Below are 22,986 nucleotides of genomic sequence, written 5' to 3'. Positions count from 1 at the left end.
CTATTTTTCTTTTTTTTTTTTTTTTTAATTTTTTTTAATGTTTATTTATTTTTGAGACAGAGAGAGACAGAGCATGAATGGGGGAGGGGCAGAGAGAGAGGGAGACACAGAATCGGAAGCAGGCTCCAGGCTCTGAGCCATCAGCCCAGAGCCTGACGCGGGGCTCGAACTCACGAACCGCGAGATCGTGACCTGAGCCGAAGTCGGACGCTCAACCGACTGAGCCACCCAGGTGCCCCTCATTCTCCTATTTTTCTAAGGTCTTCTTCATCTCTCCTAAAAATCAGTTACTCTCCCCTAAGAGGCCTACATACCCCCACCCCTTTCCCTGTTACAGGGTATTTAGGCCTGAATTCAAAGCCACCTCAGGGAGTAACTTATTTTTGTCTAAGAATCATCCATGTATACATGAGGTATACGTGTTGACAAACTTCTCCTCTTGTATTTTAGGGGCCTCGGCGAAGAACTCAGAAGCGTAGAGGGAAATTGTTTTCCCTCCTCTGTGGAATTCTTTTACAAATAATAACAATAATAATAATCACAACCATGCCAGATATCATTCCTGAGCTTGCTGCCCCCCTCCCCCCACCCCCAATCTTCTCTCTGTTCTTCTATATGGGAGGTGGAGCCTCACTGCAGGGGGGGATAAAGCCATGTTGATTAGCCTGGAAATGTTCTCTGTGCTGCCATCTTCCATTTGCTTCTCCAGATCTACACTCTTCTTTCCTCTGCCTTGTGCTATGGTAGACTGACGCATACGGGTCTGCATCACCAGCCTCCTTTGTCCTCTGGGATCCGTTGGATTCGGCCAACCTCAAGGCAGGGTGTAGGCCAGCAGAGAAACTGAGGGCAGCAGCGTTGGCCAAAAGCCACAGCTACCTGTCCCTGTTACTCCTCCCTCTGTAAGTCCTGATAATTGGTTTCTCCCCTTGTGTCTTCAGGCCTGGTAGTGGTGAGGTCCCCACTGTGACTGCTGCAGAGCCCTGCACCCTTTCTGCCACATTCCCTAAGAGGTGGAAACCAACCTTTGTTCAACTCTCGTTAAAGACCCAACTTGAGTGCGCCCTCTGTTTCCTGCTGAGTCGCTAATAAATATTCACACTGCTCCACACATCCTGCCCCACGCCGCTCCCCACTGCTTATGTTCCTCCTGCTGACTCTCCAGAATTCTCCCACAATGAGGTCCCCACCACATTCATAGCTGGATCCTGGAACCGCTCAGGCCTCGCAGGCTTCCTTTCCACTCAGCTCTCTCCCCCCAGAGATCCGGAAGTCAGAGGATGCGGCCTCTCACAGGTTCATGGAAACCTTCCTCCTGGACAATCTCTGCTCCTTACTGCTTCCCCATTGTTGGCGGCTGCCCAGACTGCGGTGACACCCCAGATATTCCACCTCTGCCCCTTTCTCCTTTCCATATCATGAGATGGTGTCCACTTTTATTTTCAATCCTCAAACCTAACCTTTGCCGTACACACACACACACACACACACACCAAGAGGCTTTGTATATGGTGTTCAGCTATTAGTGAAACTAAAAAGAAATAAAAGAGTACACCTCCACTCTCTTTCTTCGGTAAAACTCCTTCCCATCATACTAGAGGACGCCCATGTGATGCCATGGACTCCCATAGCCCACCACCTCCAGACATGCCCAGAAACATATGAATCCTAGTTTTTTGGACAAGGCCCTTAGTTTTCCAAGTTATGCCACCAGGAATGGGCCACACAAGCCCCTAATGGGGTCAGTGAATGGAGTTAGCCGATAGAGTGAGAAGGCCTTCTGGATCCACGGCTGGGTGATTAGCAGATATTCAGCCCGCAGAGAGCTGCAAGAATGATGTGAGAAGAAAGACCAGGTTCAGCTTGAGTTTCGCACGTGCCCTGGAAAACCATCTCTCGCATTTACCCTTCCGTCTTGCTTGTTTGTTTGTCTTTTTCTACTCTCTCATTCTCCCCCTCTCTCCTCGTGTCCTCATACCTTTACTTCTCTTCCCATTAGGGTGGTGCTGTTCATAGCCCATGGCAGGTCCAGGGCAGCCTGGCCTGAGACATCTCATCATCACACTGACAAATAAACCAAGTGTTGAACTAGAACCTTGGTGGGAACGTTTGATTAGGATTCGACATACCTGCTGTTCCACAGCCTGAAGACCCGCCTTGACTTGGATCTTTTCAGAGCATTCCACTTGGGGAAGCACCTGGCTTTGGTTTTGTTCATTTTCTCCTTTGTATTCAGCACTGGGGGCATTAAACTTTATCTCCTCTGAACCCTCCTGGTTGAACTTCAGGGTAATCTTAGAGTGAGTTCTTTTCCTCAATCTCCAAAAGCTTATCAACTCTGTATGAATCTAAGATACTTCAGAAAGCAATATGGGGGTTGCCATCTAGGTGGGGAACATGGTATAGCTACTGTGGAATACGAAGGGTATTAAAAGGGAGTTTTCCGGATGCCTGTGTGGCTCGGTTGGTTGAGTGTCCTACTCTTGGTTTCAGCTCAGGTCATGATCCCAGGGTCATGGGATTGAGCCACACTCAGTATGGAGCCTGCTTGGGATTCTCCCTCTCTCTCTCTCTCCCTCTTCCTCTGCCCCACCCGTTCAAGGGTGTGAGTGCACGCTCTCTCTCTTTCTCTCTCAAAATAAATAAAAATCAATAAGAGGGAGTTTTCTGCTAGCCATCATAACGGTAATAACAGACATGCATAGTGAGAAAGTTAAACAGCAAAATTTAGAAATGGTTCAAGAGGGTCCTCAAGGCAGTACGATGCCATCCTTGCTAAGGGCTGTCTTCTACACAGAACCTGGCATGTAGCGGTCACATACCGTCACATAAACGTCAGTCAATTAAAAGCAGAAGGAAGCCTCCCAAGGAGCCCCCACAGCCAACCCCTCCGTGGTTCCACCACCTTCCTGGGTCTTCCTCACCAACGTCAGCCCCATTGCAATTTTAGAAATCATTTCCTCTCACCTGCTTTGGCTTCTTCCTTTCCCGCCTGTCTGAGTCCATTTGGGCTGCTCTAACAGATACCATAGCCTGGGTGGCTTAAAGAGCAAACCGGTGTTTCTGATGATTCTGGACATTGGAAAGTCCAAGATCAAGGCACCAGCAAATTCAGTGTCTGGTGAGAGCCTGCTTTCTAGTCCCCAGAGGACCATCTTTTCACTGTGTTCTCACATGGAGAACAAAGTTCTGTCAAAGGACCTTTCTGGGGTATATTTCATAATGGCATTAATCCCATTCGCAAGAACTCCGCCCTCATGACCTACTTGCCTGCCTAAAGCCACATCTCCACGTACCGTCACACTGCAGATTAGGTATCCACATACGAATTTGGGGAGGACACAACCATTCGGTCTATAACACCACACATAGCACTTGGTATAATCCACTCAATTTAAATGCTTGGGCTTTCACTAAATCACAGAAAAGAGCGTCATGTCAAGCAGCCTCTTAAATACAGCCCTGCAAACACCATAGAGGCCAGGAACACCAAGATAAACAGTGGCAACAAACAAACGCTCCATAAATTACTCTGACACACCAGTCAGGAAAAATCTCTTTCTATCCTACTGGTCTAGATTTCACCGGAGGCAGCACTGGGAGAGTGGGGTGTAGCAGGCCCTCGGCTATAGGCCAGTGAGATATAGCTCAGGGGGAAGACTGGTGAAATACACCCAGGACTGAAGGAGTTTGGCCATTGGTCCCACCCATTTGGCTTTGGATCACATGTTGCCTTACATTGATTCCGATATTATTGTCTTCCATCTCCATTTATTTCTTGATTCTCATTTCCTTTATTGCAGTTATATAGCCTGCCTCACCCACGACACTCTAGTTCTTATAAGAGCAGGAACCTGGATATATACCTCTTTATATGACCCGTGTAATTCTACAGGTGCTTGATAAATACCAATCAAAATAAATCATGACTCTTAAAACTTTAAACAAACCCTCTCTCCAAAGTAAGATCCTAATTATTGTAGTCTTTCTTCTCTGATAAGTGGTTCTTCCAAGGCTGAATATTTACAGTTACTAATCTCCAAATGATATTCCTTATGTGCAAAGAAAGGTATTTCAGCTACAGAGAGTCAAGTTTTTAGAGAAGCAGGTATTTGATTATTTTTTATGAAATACTTTGTATTTAATTTCTAATATTAGGCTGATGACACAAAGCATTTCCTTGGCTATCTAAGGTGAGACAATGTATTCAGGGATCGGCCTCTAAGAGTGTGGTTCTCAAAGGGTGGTCCACAAACTCCACTGACCCTGAGATCCCTGAAAATATAAAAATAATTTCTCTTCTCACTCTCAGGGAGTGAGCAAAGTAAAAACTGTTTCCATAATAATACTGAGAAATTGTTTGCATTCCTGCATGCACTTACATGCAGTTGAATACTTCCCCGGATTAGCAATGAGGGTGCAAAAGTGACAGCAGGTAAAACCACAGTTCGCTTAGCTGCAGGGCTCACTGTATTCTTCACCACCATACAGCAGCAATAAAAAAAAAAAAAAAAAAAAAAAAGATGGGGCACCTGGGTGGCTCAGTTGGTTGAGCTTCCGACTCTTGATTTCGGCTCAGGGCATGATCTCACAGTTCGTGGGTTCGAGTCCCACATCGGGCTCTGCACTGACAGTGTGGAGCCTGCTTGGGATTCTCTCTCTCTCCCCCCTCTCTCTCTGCCCCTCTCTCTGTGCCCCTCTCTGTCTCTCTCAAAATAAGTAAATAAACTTTTAAAAAAGGCAATTTCACTTAAGAATGTCCTTCATGAAGGAGCAAAAATGATTAACTTTATTAAGTTTGAACCCTTGGGAACATATGTTTTTAATATCCTGTGTAGCGAAATAAGAACCACATAAATAATGTCTGCATGATAAATATGAAGATTGTCTTGAGGAAAAACACTCATGCAATTGAATTCTGTGCTATGCTCACTTCCTTCATGCAACATGTTACTTGAAAGAATGACAGACAATGGCCATGACAGATACCTTCTCCAAAATGAAGAAAGTGAGCCCATCACTTCAAAGAAATAGAACTGACAGTACTTGATGCCAATGATAAAATGTGCATTTTCAAACAAAAATGACAATTTCAGAAAACTCGTGTCGCTCACTGCGAACTGGACCTCTTCTCAATGCCTAAAGAAGTTGATGAGTTCCAGGGTAATATGAACAGCGTTGTTTTCTATTCTAGAGTGAAACATCGACATTGGAAAGATCTACCGAATTCAGCCAATCAACAATTTCCAAATGAATAATTCACTATGCTACACAAATGATGCAGGGGTTTAAATTTAAAAAAAAAAAATCAAAGCACAGGGTAAATCAATGGATTTTACTATAACAGAACATGAAAAGATAACATGGTTTCAGATTCCACAATGTGACCAACCTCTAAAAAGCCACCACTGGGTGAGTTTTAGTGTGGTATCCATAATTACCTTAGCAATATCCATAATTACCTTAAAAAGACTATGAAAACATAGAACTTTTCCAACTATTCATCTGTGCGAGGCCAGATTTTCTTCATCTACTTTAATTAAAATAGTATTACAAGAGCTTGAATGCAGAAGCAAATATAATTATCCACTCTTTTCTCCTAAATCATACATTAAAGAGATTTGCAAAAAATATAAAAATAATTTCATTCTTCTCACCAGTTTCTTAATTTGGAAAATGTAGCTAATTGAAATTGTTTTATTTATATTAATGTGTAATGGGTTTGTTGTAATTTTAATTTTTTAAGTTTATTCATTTTTGAGAGAGAGGGACAGAGTGAGAACAGGGGTGGGGCAGAGAGAGAGAGAGGGAGACACAGAATACAAAGCAGGCTCCAGGCTCTGAGTGGTCAGCAAAGAGCCCAACGCAGGGCTCGAACTCACGAACCGCGAGATCACGCCCTGAGCCGAAGTTGGACACTTAACAGACGGAGCCACCCAGACGTGCCAGTCTGTTGTAACTTCAAAATGAACTAATAAATAACTGTTTGAAATCCTCTATAAATGGTATATTTTTAAATGTTTATTTACTTATTTTGGGGGGGGGGAGGGTCAGAGAGAGAGAGAGAGAGAGAGAATCCCAAGCATGCTCCACTCACTCTGTCAGTGCTGATCCCCACGTGGGGTTTGATCTCACAAACCGTGAGCTCATGACCTGAGCTGAAATCAAGAGTCAGATGCTTAACGAACTGAGCCACCCAGGTGCCCCCAAAATCCTCAGATTTTAACCTTTTGGTCTTGGGACCAAAAGGTTTGAGAACTGCTGGTCCGGGATAACTCAACCTGTAGGTTTTCTTCTTTGATCACAACTTACCAACATGACTAACAGGGAGTTACATCTTTAAGGTATAAGCCCAGCATCTTCAAAATATAAACTGGATTATTTTTTATCCACGCGTCTTATCTGACCCTTGCCTACACTGAGGCTCCCAGTTGGTGTTAATGGTGGCATTTATGGTGCTCACATGGCAAGATCGAAGAACATCCTATATTTCACTTCTCCGAGGAGCTTAGTGCTCTTTGAAAATTTGGAAGATTTGCCTTTCCAGATCATTCATAAAGATATTGAGTAGGAGTTCCCTCTGTACTTACTACCCCTAAAAGGTACCCATTTTGCTTTATGTGCTTTCTGTCACCAAACAACTCTCTGCCCTTGAGTAAACGTTGCCCTCAGTTTCACAAGGTTTCAACAATGGGACTGACTGTGGTATGGGGCTGATAATAGTCAATATCAACCACATCCATATGTTTCCTTTGCTGTAGACGTATGTAGCCCCTCGAGGATTCCTGGGGCATTTTTCAGGCATGATTTCTCTTTACAGAATCATTTCCCCAAACAGTTCCTGCTTGATTCAGTATTCCTTGATCTTGCAGCTTGAGGGACTCATCCCGTAGAATCCTAGCCACTCAGAGATGGCTCATATTAAAATGGTATTCCCTATTCTATATGATCCTTGAATTTCTGCCTAATTTCTGATATGAGTTTGATCTGACAGAAGTTATAGGCTTTCCTGTTTCTGTCATTTGTGGAATGTTTCCCTTCTCCCACGAAACCCTCTTACCGCCAGCGATTTCGTTTACTGCTCTGGTGAACAACATATGATTTTTCCTCCAACAGCTAATTTGCAAAATTGGTGACATTCATTTCTCAAGAAGGTATTTTTAAAGTCTTTGTATTATTTTTTTAAATGAACTACAGGTATTTATTTCAATGTAGCAATTTGGTTTTATTTCCCTTTTAAAATCAAGCATCTTGATGGATTTTTTTCTTCCTTTCCTCTCCCTCTAGATTCCGAATTCAATCATGTTGTCACTATTATGTAACAGTTCCCCCACAGCTACTTTCTGTAGCTATTCCTGACCACCACTCAGGACAAAATACAATGTATTCCTTTCCTTGTGGATTTAAAGGCTAGCTTAAAAAAAAATTTTTTTTTCTTTGCCCCAGACTCTTTATTTCTATAAATCCGTCTTGAGGGTAAGTCCCTGGCTATTATTATTTGGTCTAATTGTGTAGCTTCCCTTCTTATTGTAAACTGTCAGCTCAGACTCATCATTCAATTTAATAAACATGCGTCCAGAGCGTACAATAAAATGAGTGCTGTGGGATAGAAATATGAAAGACAATATAAAATACTAGACACACCATGATTTCTGAACTCCCAGGAGTCCAGCCTAATTGGGGAGACAGAGGCTGACAGGAGTTAACTCCAACGGGCACTAACCAAGTGTGTTGGGAGGGCAGCAGGACTCCCGTTACCATAGCTGCATTATTGAAGGCAACTCTGCCTTAGGGTTCTCCTTCACCCACATGGTGCAGCCCTTGTATCCCTGAGCTACACCAGTCTTGGCATCTGTGAGGCTAGGGTTATAAGTGCAAGGGCATTTGCATCCACCCGCTTCGAGAGATCATATCCAACACCCTGTACTTCCCGGTGTATTCCTTTCTGGTGGGTTCTTCAACTGTGGTCAGTCTTCACTGCTTCTTCTAACACGTGTCTGGAACCCCACTCCACCGCAACACTGTGGCCTTGACTTCCAGTGCCTTTGGTGCTGGGCTCTCCTGCCCTCATTGTCATCACTGAAGAAAAGTTCTAGAAGCTGGGACAATACTTTTACCCAGTCTTTGAGGTCTCAGAAAGGTTGATTAGTTATTTTCAAGCTCTTAGGATGGCCTGTCTCTTCCTTAGCCCCGTCAGGAGAGGGGTTTGGTGAAAGCCCTGCAAAGCAGGGGGGAGGTGGGAGATACGACTTCAGAGGCACACCATCCGTGTGTTGAGCACTGATACGTATGATTTTTTTTCTCCTCACCATAAATATTTCACCTTCCCGGAGGCATGCTGATCCCAGAGGTTGGGAAGCTCTTTATCTCCTGTCTGTTGAGCTACATGGCCAAGGTATTCTAAAATCTGACAGCTTCAAAGTCCCTTCAGCATTTATCCCAGGAACAGCGTCCCCCATGCAAATGGGGGTCTTGAGGGACTGCCTGGCTATTTACAGCATTTCTGAGGTTAGCATTCAGATTAGGCCCCCACACCAATCCTCAATCCTCTTGTTAATGCTTTTCCAGCAAGACTTTTTCATTATCGGAGTAATACATGTTCTTCTTCAAAAATTAAAATTGTACACAAAATATATATAAAGTAAAAAATGTCCCCATTGTACCCTCCCACTGATCTCATTTCTCAGAGATGGTTATCATTTCAAATCTGGTGTCTTTTCTGTTTTCACATGCACACGCACGTGCTCACACACACTATTGTTCACATGCAGATTTTTAACAAAATAACATTATACTATGCATATTATTTTACAACTGAATTCTTACCAATAATAATATATTACTGTTGTACCATGTCGGTTCATGTAACCCTACATTTTTCTCTTCATGGTATTCTTGGTATCCCATAATATGAATGCATGATAACTTGTATAATCATTTATATACCCATATGTAGGTATATTATTCGAATCTTTTCTTTTTTTCAAGCAATTCTACAGCTAACATCTTGTATGTCCAATTGTGTACGTGCACATTTCTTATAGATAACGCCAAAATAACAAGATTTTAAAATTCTTACCGATCATGCTGCTCCTCACACAGATGCTTCACCCTCTTCTATGTGTCCACCCCTGGCTTTCCTCAAGAGTTTTTTGTAGTCTGATAGTTCTCTGTCCCTTTGTTTGCCGACCTCTTAGCTATGGGGGTTCATTCTATCCCAACTCCTAGCACGATGCCTGAGACATAATAGATACCCGATAGGCACTTGAAAGAAAGGAGGGACAAATGCTAAGCACTACAGTACGTGTATTGTTTTATGAGCTGCTATCTGCATATCTTTAATATTACTTTTATGCCACTCTCCACATCAGTTGCTGCTTAAGGAGGTCTTGGTTTTGTCTGTTCACAAGGCTATAGAGTGATGGAAAGTGATTGTAAGAAATTCTTGGTTCTTGGCCTTGGAAGCCCTAGAACCGTCTCAGAGTTAGGGAAGAGTCAAGATGTTAAAAGGGCCACCATAGTTCCCAACCTTTGTGTTATCCTCTCATGTGTCTTTAGACTTGGCCATGTAACTTGCTTTGGCCAATGGGACACAGACAGAGACTTGGAAAATGTTTGCATATTTGGGCTTTTTTTTCCTTGCAGCTCTTAGAAACCCTGAAACTACCATGTGAAAAGATTACAATTTCAGCCAGGCTCTTAGAGGGTTCAAGACCATATGGAGCAGAGACAAGCCTTGTCAACCAAGGCTTCCTAAATCAATCATCCCACCAAGCACCAGACATGTTTGTTGCTATCTCAGATCATCCAGCCCCAGCCAAGCTGCCACTTGACTGAGCTCTGATCAGAAAAACCACCCATAGCTGACCTAGAATCATTCAGAATAATAAATGTTTGTATTTCAAGCAACTAAGTTTTGAAGTGTTTTTTTGTTTCTTTCTTTTACGCAGCAAAAACTAATTGATACACAAGAACTTACCAGAAAATGACAGTATCAGATAGAATAATTTAGATTCATATTATACCTTACAAATGCAAAGCCCTACATAACATATTAACAAATCATGTGCCATGTGTAAACATAGAATCATGGACAACGTGGGTTATCTCAAGAATATATGGGATTTGCCGCTTAAATCATCCTATCAACAGAACAAAGAGAAAATGTTTCTAGTTGTCTTAATAGATGCAGAAAAAATGCTCAATAAAATTCAACAGTGATTTCTAATAAAACTTTTAGCAAATAGGAACAGAAGGAAATTTTATAATGATTGTCTTCTTAAAAACACACCTAATATCACAGTTAATGATAAAATGTAGAATTTTCCTTTTAAAGTGAGAAGATTAGGATGTTTACTATCACTGCTTCTATTCAATAACATTCTGAAAGTCCTAATCAGTGTAATAAAGTAAGAAAATAAGATATGAAAGAATTAGGAAGAAAGAAAACAAATTGTCATTCACAGACAATACGATTGTGTAATAGAGAAAATTCAAGCACATGTAAAAAATATTACAAGTTTAAGAGATTTAAGCATAGTGGAAGAATACAAAACGAATACCCAGAAATCAATAGGACTTTCCTACAGAACAGTGGTAACCAACTGGAAAATTAAATTCGAAAAAATAATAATCGCCACGATCAAAGCCCAGTCTAACCCTGTCTGCTTAATCATCCTAACTGTATTACCATGAGATATGGATGGACTAGTTGCAGATTTCTAAGTTGCATGAGGGCAGGGACAGTATGTGTTTTGCTCAACACCGTAACTGTAATACCTAGCACATAGTGGGTCCACAATAAACATTTTTGCCTAACAAACCTGATAGAGTAACCAACTATCCTGGTTTGTCCGAGGCTGAGAGTCTTCCGAGGACATGGAAGTTTCAGTGCTAAAATCAGGACAGTCCTGAGCAAGCTGAGACAGCTGGTCACCCTACCTGTCAATAAAGTCAAAGGAAAGAGAATTTGAGGGTCGTTGTGTACTGAAAATTTCAGTTCAGTCTACCTCTGTTGCAGGGAAAGAAACCCTTTCTTCCCTGCTGTGAGTCTTCCCTTTGACTCTCCTTTACTACTCACACAAAACAATTCATTTGTGGTCACCAAATATGTGGTTTTCCCCCACTCCAAGCAAGTCTCTCCAACACCAGCCCGGTCTCCTACAATTTAACTCAATTCTGACACTATCTATCAGCAAACAGCTCAGATCCCACAGCTTAAGGGCTCAGTCCCACAAGACTGTCCCACCTACCTCTCACACCCAGTCCTATCCCCCACTCCGGACTCCAGTCACAAGCCCAGGTTATCACCTTGTTTCTGACCAACTGCCTATAGATTGGAGGTTCCAAAAAACCCCTCTTTGGGTTCAATTAATTTGCCAGAGTGGCTCAGAGAACTGAGGGAAACACTTACTTATGTTTATTGGTTTATGAAAGGATATGATAAAGGATACAGATGAACAGCCAGATGAAGAGATACATAAAGAGAAGTCTGGGAGCGAATTGAGCACAGGAGCTTCTGTCCCCGTGGAGTTAAGGTATGTCACCCTCTTGATGTGTACATGTTCACCCACCTGGAAGCTCCCCAGACCCCATACTATTGGGAACTTATGGAGGCTTCCTCACATAGGTGTGATCAATTATTAACTCCACTCCCAGCCCTTCTTTCCTTTCTGAACGATGAGGGGGTGGAGCTGAAAATTCCTAGCTTCTAATTATGGTTTTGTCTTTCCGGTGACCAGGCGCCATCCAGGACCCATCCAGGACCCCACCCAAGGTCACTTCATTAGAACAAAAGATGCTCATAGTATTCTTTTCACTTAGGAAATTATAAGGGTTTTAGGAGCTCTGTGCCAGAAACTGGGCAGAGATCAATATATATCTTCCATTATTGCACAACCAAGGAATAAACTATTGGTTTCAGGGTTAAAAAAGAAAAGTGACAGAGTTTTTGTTGAGTTTGTTGTGGTAGGTTATCAAGCAAATCAGGCTAGGTAATGAAACAGTGCCTCTCCCTGCTAAAAATTATACAGTGATATTTTAGAATCTAAGACAAAGTTAAAACCACCAAGAGTTTGTAGAACTCATAAGATTCTCCTTACACCATGCCAACACAATCTAACAGCATCCCAAAGTGAGAAGCCATAAAAGAATTTTCTTCATTAAATTGCAAGTAACTGCAATGTCTTTTCTCCCAAAAGAAATCTGAAAAATTCAAAAGGCCCTGTTGCTCTGGAAATGAAATAATAATGAAATAATACTCATCTGATAAAACAACTACTTCTGGTGAGAAATAGAAGTAACAAATTCACATTACATTGAATACTTGACAATTTTTCTAAAATACCCTGAACAAACCACACAGATTTTCTATTTCAAATTAACACCCATTATACTCAAGATGCAGGAGAGGGATACAGTGGTATCGATGATTCAATATGTAAATAATATTTACCAAAGTGTCATGTCATGGTCTGTGATTTGCTTATCCACAAATAAATGCAAATTTCTTCAGCATTCCTGGGTAACTTCCCACGTCCAGTTGAAATCTTAGACTCCTGTGTGACTTCCGCCTCATTCTTTCTCTATGTCAGCCGCTCCTCAATTATTCTGCCTTTATGATGCTTTTCTAATTCTTTTCTTCTGCCCAAGTCGAACCCAGGTCTAACATAAGGGGAATAGAAATAGAAAATAGATCAATTTATGGTACTTTCAGATTGATCAGCCAAGCAACGATGGAAAAGAGAGAACAACATATACAGAGTCCCTAAAGTGTGCCGATAAATATGTTGCCTCATTTAATCCTTAAAATAACTCTGACAAGTATATATTGCTATCCCTGTTTGCTTATGAGCAAACTGAGGCTCAGAAAGTTTGAATGTACTGAACAAGTTCACTCAGCTACCGAGCTGCAGGATTCAGATTTAATTAATCTGGGTGAACACACCCAGGTGGCTTGGGTAGTCAACGATAAATGAATCATCCAGACCCACATAATTAGAAAGTGAATTTTCTTGGCTTTAACTAATAAGAAATGTAAGAAAACTAACTTGTATGAATGTGTAATTATATTTTTAGAGTTTATTATTAACATGATTTTATAACTCCAAATTTGATTAAGCTGAACTAATAAACCACATATATAATAAATTTTTCCTGACCCCCTCCCAAAATAAAAAAAAAACCTCACCACTTTGTAGATAAACACATTCTCTTATTTTAGCTTCAATATATATTAGTAGTTTAAGTTTGGATTTTATATTATTTCAAAAGCACATCTAATTTAAGATATCCATTTTGGATCAAATTATTTGATATGTGATGCAATACATCACCCATAAAGCCATAATTGCTAAATAATGTTTAGCAATTCAAAAACTTTTTAGCTTCAAATTCTTAGCTTTATTAAAACTTATTTTATTCTGTTCAAGTGACATTATATTCTATGTTAGATTTAATAATACTAACCTTATTTATTTTTAGATTATAGGATCTGAACTATGTCATTAAACAAATTAGCAATGCTGTTATATATAAAGAGAAATATAGTAGAACAGAGGAGAAACAAGAGGTCAGTTTATGGAGGGTCTTATAGGTCAGATAAAGGGGTTTGAACTTTACTCACACTCATGAAGAAGCTAATGGAAGATTTTAAGCAGGAGAATGACATGATCTGATTTCTGTTTTAAGAAAAGCATTCTGGCTGTTGTATGAAGAGTGGATCATAAGGAAGGGCAAGAGTGGAATCTGGAAGATGAGTTGAAAGGTGTGGTCAAACCATGTTTAGGGGAAAGACATTGGTAACTGAATGGTGGGGAAATAGTGGAAATAGACAGAAGGGTCGTGTTTGATATCTTACTGATGGATTGGGTTGGGAGTGGGCTGGTTAGAGATTGCCAAGAGCCAAGGATACCTCTCGGGTTTAAAGGCTTTGCATTGGATGGCAGCATTTTCCAAAATGGAGGATAGGAGAGAAGCAGAGTGCTTCCCTTGTTGGAAGGTTTAGATGTGTGCTTGTTTGGGGATGGTGTGGCTCCTAGAATTTCACCCTACTCTACTGCTCACATACATTTTGTAGTTTTCCAATCGCGGCAGATAGACTCCACAGTGGTCCTCTTGATCCCACCTTCCTGGTGCTCATGCTTTGTGTGACCCCTTCCCCTTGATGGGACCTGTGTCTTGCTTGTCAACAATGGAATACAGCTTCTCACCAATGGAATACGGCAAATGTGATGGTACATGTATATGGTATTATGTAACACTGTCACCCATTTTGTGAGGAAACTCTCTCTCCTGTTGGCTTTGGAGAAGCAAGAAGCAAGCTATCATGGTGTAGTCTGGCCGAGAAGAGAGCCAACTGGCAAATAACTGAGGGCAGCCTCTGGTTAACGGCCAGAAAAGTGCTGAGTCCCTCAGTGCGACAATCTGGAACAGATCGAATACTGCCAACAACTACACGAACTTGGAAGCAGATCCTTCCCCAGTCAGACCTCAGATAGGACTGCAGCCCAGCCGACACCTTGATTGTGACCTTTTGAAACCCTAAAACAGCTGAGCTGTCCTCAGATTCCTGATCCACAGAAACTGTGACATAATAAATGTGTGTTGTCTTAAGCTATGTGTTTGAGGCAATATTGCTAAGTAGAAATAAGTCACTAATAAACCAATTTTCTTAAACTATTTTTTAAAAGAAATGATTATTGTAACAGGATTCAGGTTTCTCCCATAGAAACATCCTTATTGCTGTTTTGGAAAAGTTGCTTTTTATAAATGTATAATATTTATAAATGTGTAAGTCCATACACATTTGATACATATGTATAGAAGTATTGCACATATCTGTCAATTTAACACTTCTAGAATTATAAGCTACAAGGAATTTGGAGAAGTGAAGCAACTTTACCCGAGTTCCTACAGCCAGTTAGTGACAAATCTGGGAGCAAAACTTACCACATTGAACTGTGATTTTAACATTCACAGCACATGTAACCACGAGGAAAGCCTTGACAATCTTCCATTTTTAAAGCACATCCTACCAAAATCTTTCAAGAACGGCCCGAAAGACAAAAATTCTCTCACCTAGAAAGTGTACTGCCATATGTAAACTTAGCATTCTAAAGCCCATCAGAGCTGAATAAAATGGCTTTTACTTGTATCTGACTCCCTACTTCACGCTAAATTAGTTCATGATAAATGTTTTTTGGCTTTTATATTTCATTCGAGATCTTATTAAATACAGACGAGCCACGGTAGATGCCGAGAAAGGGGGAGAACACATCCTCCGCTCTCACAAAGCTGCTGGTTTGAAGTGGTGTCTATGGCATCCACAGATAGATCTATCTTGGCTTAGGAAAAGACTGTCTTAAAATGTTTCATTTGATCCTGATAAGAAAGCATTAATGACGATGCAGGCACAGTCCCGGGCACAGAGTAAAGTACCCGTTGTTATTAGAAAGGAAACGGGAGGGACACGGGGACGGTGTGTTCCAAACTTTCAGCCAATGATGACACAAACCTCCTCGCCCTATTCCTTTGTCATTCCCCATGATTTTACTTTTGATAGTTTGTCATCTTATTTGATAACGACCCTGATAGAAAGAAATGTTCAGCAGCATGCTGAGAGCAACTGGAATGATTCACCAACGTGAACATTGCCCAACCGTCCTCAGGTGTGGAAAGTGACTGAAAGTTGCGCCAGTACAAACAAATACTTTGGGCTTCTGCCAGAGGCTTGAGAAACAGCAATGGGCAAACTGCAGGGTTGAACTGGCAAAACCGGGAGTCTCTTCAATTCTCTTTGGCAGATATTTATTGAGCACCTACTGTCAATCAGACACTGTGCTAGACGCTGGGAATGGAAAAATGAATAGAGTACAATCTTTGACCCCAACAAAAATAAATTGTAAAAGGGCTCTGCAGTGGAACAGTATTCACAAGGCCACACAGAGGAATAAAGGTTTAACTTAGCACGGGGGTCAGAGAAAGCATCTTGGAGAAGGTACAGGGTTTCTTTAAAGGGTGACGAAAATGTTCGAAAAGTGATTGTGATGATGGTTGCACAACCTTGTGAATATCGTAAGAACCATTGAATTGTATACTCTAAATGGGTGAGCTATATGGTATGTGAATTGTATCTCAATAAAACTGATAGAGGAAAAAAGCCACAATAGATGTGGGATCACTGAGCGCTCAGATGGTCTCAATTTTTCACGTGACTCTGTATCCATGTCCTTGGACAGGGGACTTGCCACTTCCTCTCACTAAAGAGGTCGAATTATTTCCCTACACATGAAATCTGGGTTGACCTTGTGATTTGGTTTTTCTATTAGGATGTAGGGAAATGGCTCAGGGCCAGTTCCGAGCCTGGGACTCAAGAATCCTTCCATGTTTCCATTAGATCTTGGCTCCCCTGCCATTGTCATAAGAACATATCTGGATGAGCCTGATAGAGGATGGGAGACATGAGGTGCAGAGAAGATTCTCTTTTATCATCCTATCTGAGGTTATCCTAGATTAGCCAAAAGCCACCCAATTCCCAGATGCGAGCCCCAGGCATGACCAGAAAACACCACCCTGTCAAACTCAGCCCTAATTGTCAACCTTCAAACGTATAAACTAGATGGTTTTTGTCTTAGGCTCCAGTGTTTTGGGATAGTTTGCAGGATTTTTTTTTTTTTTTTTGGTAGAAATAGGTAACTGACAAAGTGGTATAATACAGCATTCAAGTGTCACTTCATGAACTTCAAGAAGGAGGAGAGAGAGTATAGTGAATGAAATCCAGAGCTTCCTGGATACCTTCTCTTACAGAGAAAGAGCTGGAGGGTTAGAATACGTATATTCAATTATATGTGTATGTATGTGCACGTGTATGTGCATAAAAATATAAAAATGTTGTTTAAAAGTAGTACAAGGTGGTTGGAAACTCGATGGTGACACTTCAATATATAGCATATACTGGGGGGCCTGGCTGGTTTGGTTGGTAGAGCATGCAACTCTTGATCTCAGGATCATGAGTTCAAGCTCCACATTGGGCATGAAAAATTGTAAATAAAATGATAAATTAAAAACATTGTAAATAAAATATAGCACATACTATTTAATATATGCTAGTGATTACATTGAAAAATACATCTTCATTTTTTCAAACATCACATCTATAGTATTCATGCCAAAAATGTACAACCTCAACTTGTTTATAAGAAAATTTTAGGGGCACCTGGGTGGCTCAGTCAGTTGAGCATCCAGCTTCGGCTCAGGCCATGATCTTGAGGTTCATGGGTTTGAGCCCGTGTCGGGCTCTGTGCTGATAGCTCAGAGCCTGGAGCCTGCTTCGGATTCTGTGTCTCCCTCTCTGGGCCCCTTCCCCGCTCACACTTTTCCCCTCTCTCTTTCTCTCTCTCTTTCTCTCTCTCTCAAAAATAAATAAACATTTAAAAAATTTAAAAGAAAATTTTAGAATACAGGCGCCATTTTAGAATACAGAATTTAGGGGCACCAGTGTGGCTCAGTTGGTTGTGTCCAACCTCACCTTGGGTCATGATCTCATGGTCTGTGGGTTTGAGCCCCGTGTCCGCTCTGTGCTGACAGCTTGGAGCCTGGAGCCTGTTTCAGATGCTGTGTCTCCCTCTCTCTCTGCCCCTCCCTGGCTCACACTCTGTCTCTCTCTCTCTCTCTCTCAAAAACAAATAAAAGCATTTTTAAAAAATTAAGAAAATGTTAGAATAATCCAAAATTGTGGGACATTCTAGCAAAACAATTGGTCAGCACCTTGAAAACTGTCAAGGTCATGAAAGACAAAACAAGGAACTTTCCTAGGTCTGGAGGAAATAAAGGAGACATGGCAATCAAACGAAATGTGGAATCCTTGGATTCTAGAACAGAAAAAGGACATTAGTGGGATGATTAGCAAATTTTAAATGAGATCTATAGGTGAATTAATAGTAAAAAAATATTAAATCAATGTTAATTTTCGAGTTTCAATAACTGTATTATGTAGGTAAGTTCTCAACATTTGTAGAACCTGGGCGAAGGATTATACAAGAACTCTGTACTGTTTTTGCAACTTTTTTGTAAGTCTAAAATTATTTCAAGACAAAGTGTTTTTTAAATAAGAAAGTTAGACCAAGGGTAATGTGATCACATTTATATTTATTTATATTTATATCTATATTTGCATTTGTATTTTAAAGACAAGAGTATATAGAAAACTGTTAGCAGCAGCAAATAATTTGTTGGACATGCCTGCCACACACTATTCTAGATACTGGTGATATAGCAGTTAATAGGAGAGAAAAAAACCCTATACTCACTCGTAAGTGGACAGAAATATACAAGATAATTTCAGCTGGTGCTAAATACCACGTAGAAAATAAAACAAGGTGAGGCAGTAAAAAAACGGATTGGGTAGGCTACTTTAGATTAGGTGGCCCCGAAAACTCTCTTTGAGGACGTATCCTTTGAGACCTGACTGACCTAAGAGGCCCACTTGGTGCAGATATGGAAGGGACATTCTAGGCAGGGAAAAGCAAAGCAAAGGCCTTGAGGAAGAAGCACATATGAAGCAGGAAGAGAAAGGCTAGACTGGCCCAGAGGGAACATGACCAGGTCAGACTAGAATGCAGGGATTATTCAGAACAGGTCGGCCTGGGTAAGGAGTTTGTGTTTTAGTTTATGTGAAAAAAGAAACCATCAGATGGTTTTGAGAGAGAAGGGACATCATATGACTGACATTCTTTAAGATGTCATTTAATTTTGGGGGGGGGGGGGGGAAATTGACCCGCAAGAGGACAAGAGGGGAAGGAGAGGGGCCTGTGAGGAGGCAGTTGCAGGAGGTCGGGGGGGGGGGGGGGGGGGGTTTGGGGGGGGGGGGGGGGGTCAGTGAATGCAGAAAGCAGTAAACGATTTGGGATATCATTTGTTGGAGATGGAGCTAAATTTTGCAGATGGATTGGATATGAGAAGTGAGGAAAAGCAAGGAATCTAGGAAAATTCCTTGTTTTCTTGTGCAACTTTGCATGGATTTTGGTGCCAATGACCAGGGAAGAATGATGGAGGAATAGTTTTCTTGGGGGAAAAAAAATCAAGAATTCTGGTCTAGATATATTAAATTTGAGACATTAGACCCTCTTTATTTCAGTTTTTTTTTTTGCAATGATTAGTGTGTGTGTGTGTGTGTGTGTGTGTGTGTGTAAGTATAAGTGTATTTTCTTTTAGGAACTTACATTTTGAAAAAAAAAATAAGTTGAGGAACATTCAAAATATGTTTGACCAACCAGGTACCTCAATTATTCAAATAGACAGGGAGCATGCCTCACCTGGAAAAAGTTGCTGGAATATAGGACAAATGGTCCCATCAACAAGCAGTTATAGAATTCACAAAGAAAAGCAATGTATTAAATTTGTTCCTGAACATGAACTGATGCTGGGCATCCGGGGGTGAACCTTTTTATAATCATCATCACCCGTGTAAATACAACATCTTTTAAGAGAAAAACAGTAGAGACCCTGCCCATGTCCTTCAGGTTTAGAAAAGGGAACTCTGACCACATGTGCATCTAGGAAGAGATATAATGGTCATTTCTTTTCTTTTTTAGAGGAGCAGTGCACAGGGAACCTGGGGACTCTTGAGAGCGTAACTACAGGAAGGACTGTGGTATAGCGGCCAAGGAGGTAAGCCGTGGATCCCACAGTCTGTGCTCTATTCCCACCTCCACTTACTTGTGGTTGTACAACTTGGTTCAAGTTCTATAACCTCTCTGTGCCTCAGTTATGTTATCTGTAAAGCTGGGATAACAATATGCGGTAGACCCTGTAATGCCTGCCCCCTCCCCTTTCCCAGATTCTCCTTCTTAACTACTAGGAGTGTTACCAGAAGATGGCCTTCAGCTGTCAGCCCTCTTTGGCAATTGCCTTGGCTGAAGAAATTGTCTCTCCTAAGGTCACACCTCCTTCCAGGGGCAACCATTGTCCAGTGGCTGGTCAACAGGGGTATGAAGGCGTGAACTCCCAGTTCAGGGCAGCTAGAAGGGCCTTTCAGCTCCAGAGCTGCCGGTGGAGTTGGCTGATGCCTTCACCAGGCTTCAACTTTAGTGTCTCACTCTATCCAATCCTGCTTCCTTCTCCTCCCTCCCCCAGGAGTTGGTCCCAACACCTGTCCCTAAGAAACATCTTGTAATGCTAATGATCTCCCTCCCACTCAGAGACTGCTTCCCAGGGAGCCCAGCCTGTGACATAAGAGAACCCTGGTGTTCTCTTAAGCACTTCCAAGAGTGTGGGTACATAGTAAGTGGATAGAAGTGTTAGCTACTGTTATCAAAGTGTTTCCTTATGTAGTTATCAGTACCTGCAATAGTCTTTTCCACCATGAAAAGCTCATTGCAGTGGTTTGAGTTAATTTTCCGTGCATTGTGTTATATACGAATAACGCTAAGTGCCTTGTTTTAGGTGACAAGAAAGGAAAGAAATGTATTTCTGACCTATTTGTTGCTACTGGAATCCCTTCATTCTTATTTTAAATGTTTGTTTATTATTTTTTGAGGGGGGAAGGGGCAGAGAGAGACAGAGAGAGAGAATCCCAGGCCGGCTCCACACTGTCAGTGCAGAGCTCGACACAGGGCTCGAACTCACAAACTGTGAAATCATGACCTGAGCCAAAAATCAAGTCAGATGCTCAACCGACTGAGCCACACAGGCAACCCTGGAATCCCCTCATTCTTGATTGTCAGGGGAGTATCTCTGGGTTTGCAAACTATTAAAAACCTTCTCTCTCTCTGTGTGTGTGTGTGTGTGTATATATATATATATATATATATATATATATGTGTGTGTGTGTGTGTGTGTGTATGTATGTATATATGTGTATATACATATACATATACATATACATATACATATATATTTTCAACTGAGAAAAGTTAAGCATGATTTGTATTTTTATTAGGCTGGGATTACATACATCTCCTGACAAAGACTTCTTTGCAACAGGAATTCACATTTACAGGGTCTTCTAAGATGAGAGGAAACAAATGTCCTGAGCTTCGTCCATTCTGTTCAGAAATAGTTCTGATAACCAGAGGGCTAGATAGTAAGCTCATTTTGTCACTGCATTTTATTTTTCTGGTTTGTAAGTACTTGATCCTTTTGAATAAAATAAAGAAGGAAGCTTTCCCACAAAATGAAAGATCCTAAACACACGGATAACCAGAGAGCTTTCGTTCTTGAAAACAATGAATAGGAAACCACATAAAGCTCAATTTGAAAAACAAACGTTATGCAAAATATCAGGTTATGCATTAGATCAGACCACAATCTAACACATCAGGAGAAAAAAAAGGAGTGACAAATGCAAGCTAGCTGAAAAGCAGAGGTTATGGTTGGTGAGAAGTTATCTTTGTACCATCTACAATTCTCCCAAGAGCACTGGTTGAATCATGTGGTTAAGAGTCATGTATACAACGCATACAACAGGTGACTATATTCCTCTTCTTCTGACTGGAAAACCCATAAGTCTGTGGTCCTGATCTCCTGTGTTTGATACTATTACCTGACACAAAGCCCTCATACTGTGAACAGTTTTGTAAGTAATCACCAGAAGAAGATCCCTCCCTGTCCTGTTCAGTGGGAGTTCTCATCCCCCAGGTCCATTTGGAGGCCCCCGCCTTTCATGAGACTCCAAGTCGGTATTCACGGCACCTGGGACACGTGCCCTCATTCCAGTGGGCACCTCGTTTCTCAGCCACAAATTGAATGAACTGGGAATGTCTGGCACAAAGCCTGAGTTGATCAGTGACGTCCACCCACTTCACTTTCTTGGCATCATCACCGGCTTCCAGAGGAAGCTCGTCCATCGCCTCACCCGTTTCATCATGGTAGTTCACAGCTTCCGTCTGCATCCACGCATTATGTGTTTCAGGATCAACCAGGTAGCCTTTATAGACTACAAAGTGTTCCTGGCTGAATAGTTTGTGAAGTTGTTTCTTCAACTCCTGTGTTTCTGCTCTGGATTTCTGTAAGGAGCTCATGGCTTCCTCACCAAATTCTCTCTTCAGCGTGGTACTAATTTTCTCTCCCGGCTCCACCATTCCCCCTGAGATGGCCCATTCTCCACAGTCCTTCCTTTTGATGGCTACAAATTGCAGGATGCTTCTCTCAGAAACAGGATGGGTAACTTTATTTCCCGTGCTATCCTTTTTCCACCTGGTTGAGATGGGGTCTGCGGCACGATTTGGGACCCACGGCCTTAAAAGCCCTCTGCCAACCAAGCCCTGTCTGACCTGCAGGATTTCTGGGTGTGCCATTTTCAAGCTCATACAAGCCATTCTGGCTCCTTCTTTCAACATGCCCATCCCTTTCGTTGAGTTTAGGAAAGAAGTTCCTTTCCCCCACTGCAGGGTCTGCCCACATGGGCTGGGCCAAGACAGAGCCAGCAGTGTCCTCAACAGGTTTGTACTCTGGCCATTCGACCGGCCAGGCACTTTCTCGTTGGGGACCTGGCTTTGCTCCACTTTAGAGCCAGGGTACTGAGATGTCCTGGCCTTCTTGTGGGGATGCTCAGCTGCGCCATTCGAATCTGACATGCTGAAGCCTGGAGGAAACCCAAGTGAGGAAAACGGGCTCCAACTGGGGAGACATTGGGGCAGCTGCTGAGCCTGACGGCTGCAGAGGCCAAGGTCAAGGAAAGAGACACCGCCGCTAATGCCTTTGCCCAGCTGTGTCCGGCCATCCACCGTCCCACGGCCTGGGGGTGAGGGGTGTCCGAGGCACTCAGTGGGGTGCTGGGACCGCGCGTGGAGCCAACGGTGAAGCGGGGCCACGGCGGGTGCCCCACCACCCCTTCCAGGCCGCGCATGCCTTCTCATTTTACACCGAAAGATTTCAACATCTGGAAGGGCTTCCAAATGCAAAGTCTGGGGTTGAGAACAACCAATGTCAGAACACCTGTGGCAAAATTAGCATACAAGAACCATAAAAGTGCTTTCTTGCTTACCA

The 22,986-nt window shown here is 42.0% G+C and overlaps 1 pseudogene; it reads right to left on the bottom strand.

Moving 5' to 3' along the window:
* Window positions 1-21,621: 21,621 nt before the first annotated feature.
* LOC125917132 (ADP-ribose pyrophosphatase, mitochondrial-like) lies at window positions 21,622-22,720 on the bottom strand (annotated as a pseudogene).
* Between the last annotated feature and the right edge of the window lie 266 nt (window positions 22,721-22,986).

This window comes from Panthera uncia, unplaced genomic scaffold (assembly GCF_023721935.1).
Source record: "Panthera uncia isolate 11264 unplaced genomic scaffold, Puncia_PCG_1.0 HiC_scaffold_1517, whole genome shotgun sequence".
In the NCBI taxonomy this organism is placed as follows: Eukaryota; Metazoa; Chordata; class Mammalia; order Carnivora; family Felidae; genus Panthera; species Panthera uncia.
This window is presented reverse-complemented; position numbering and strand designations above follow the sequence as displayed.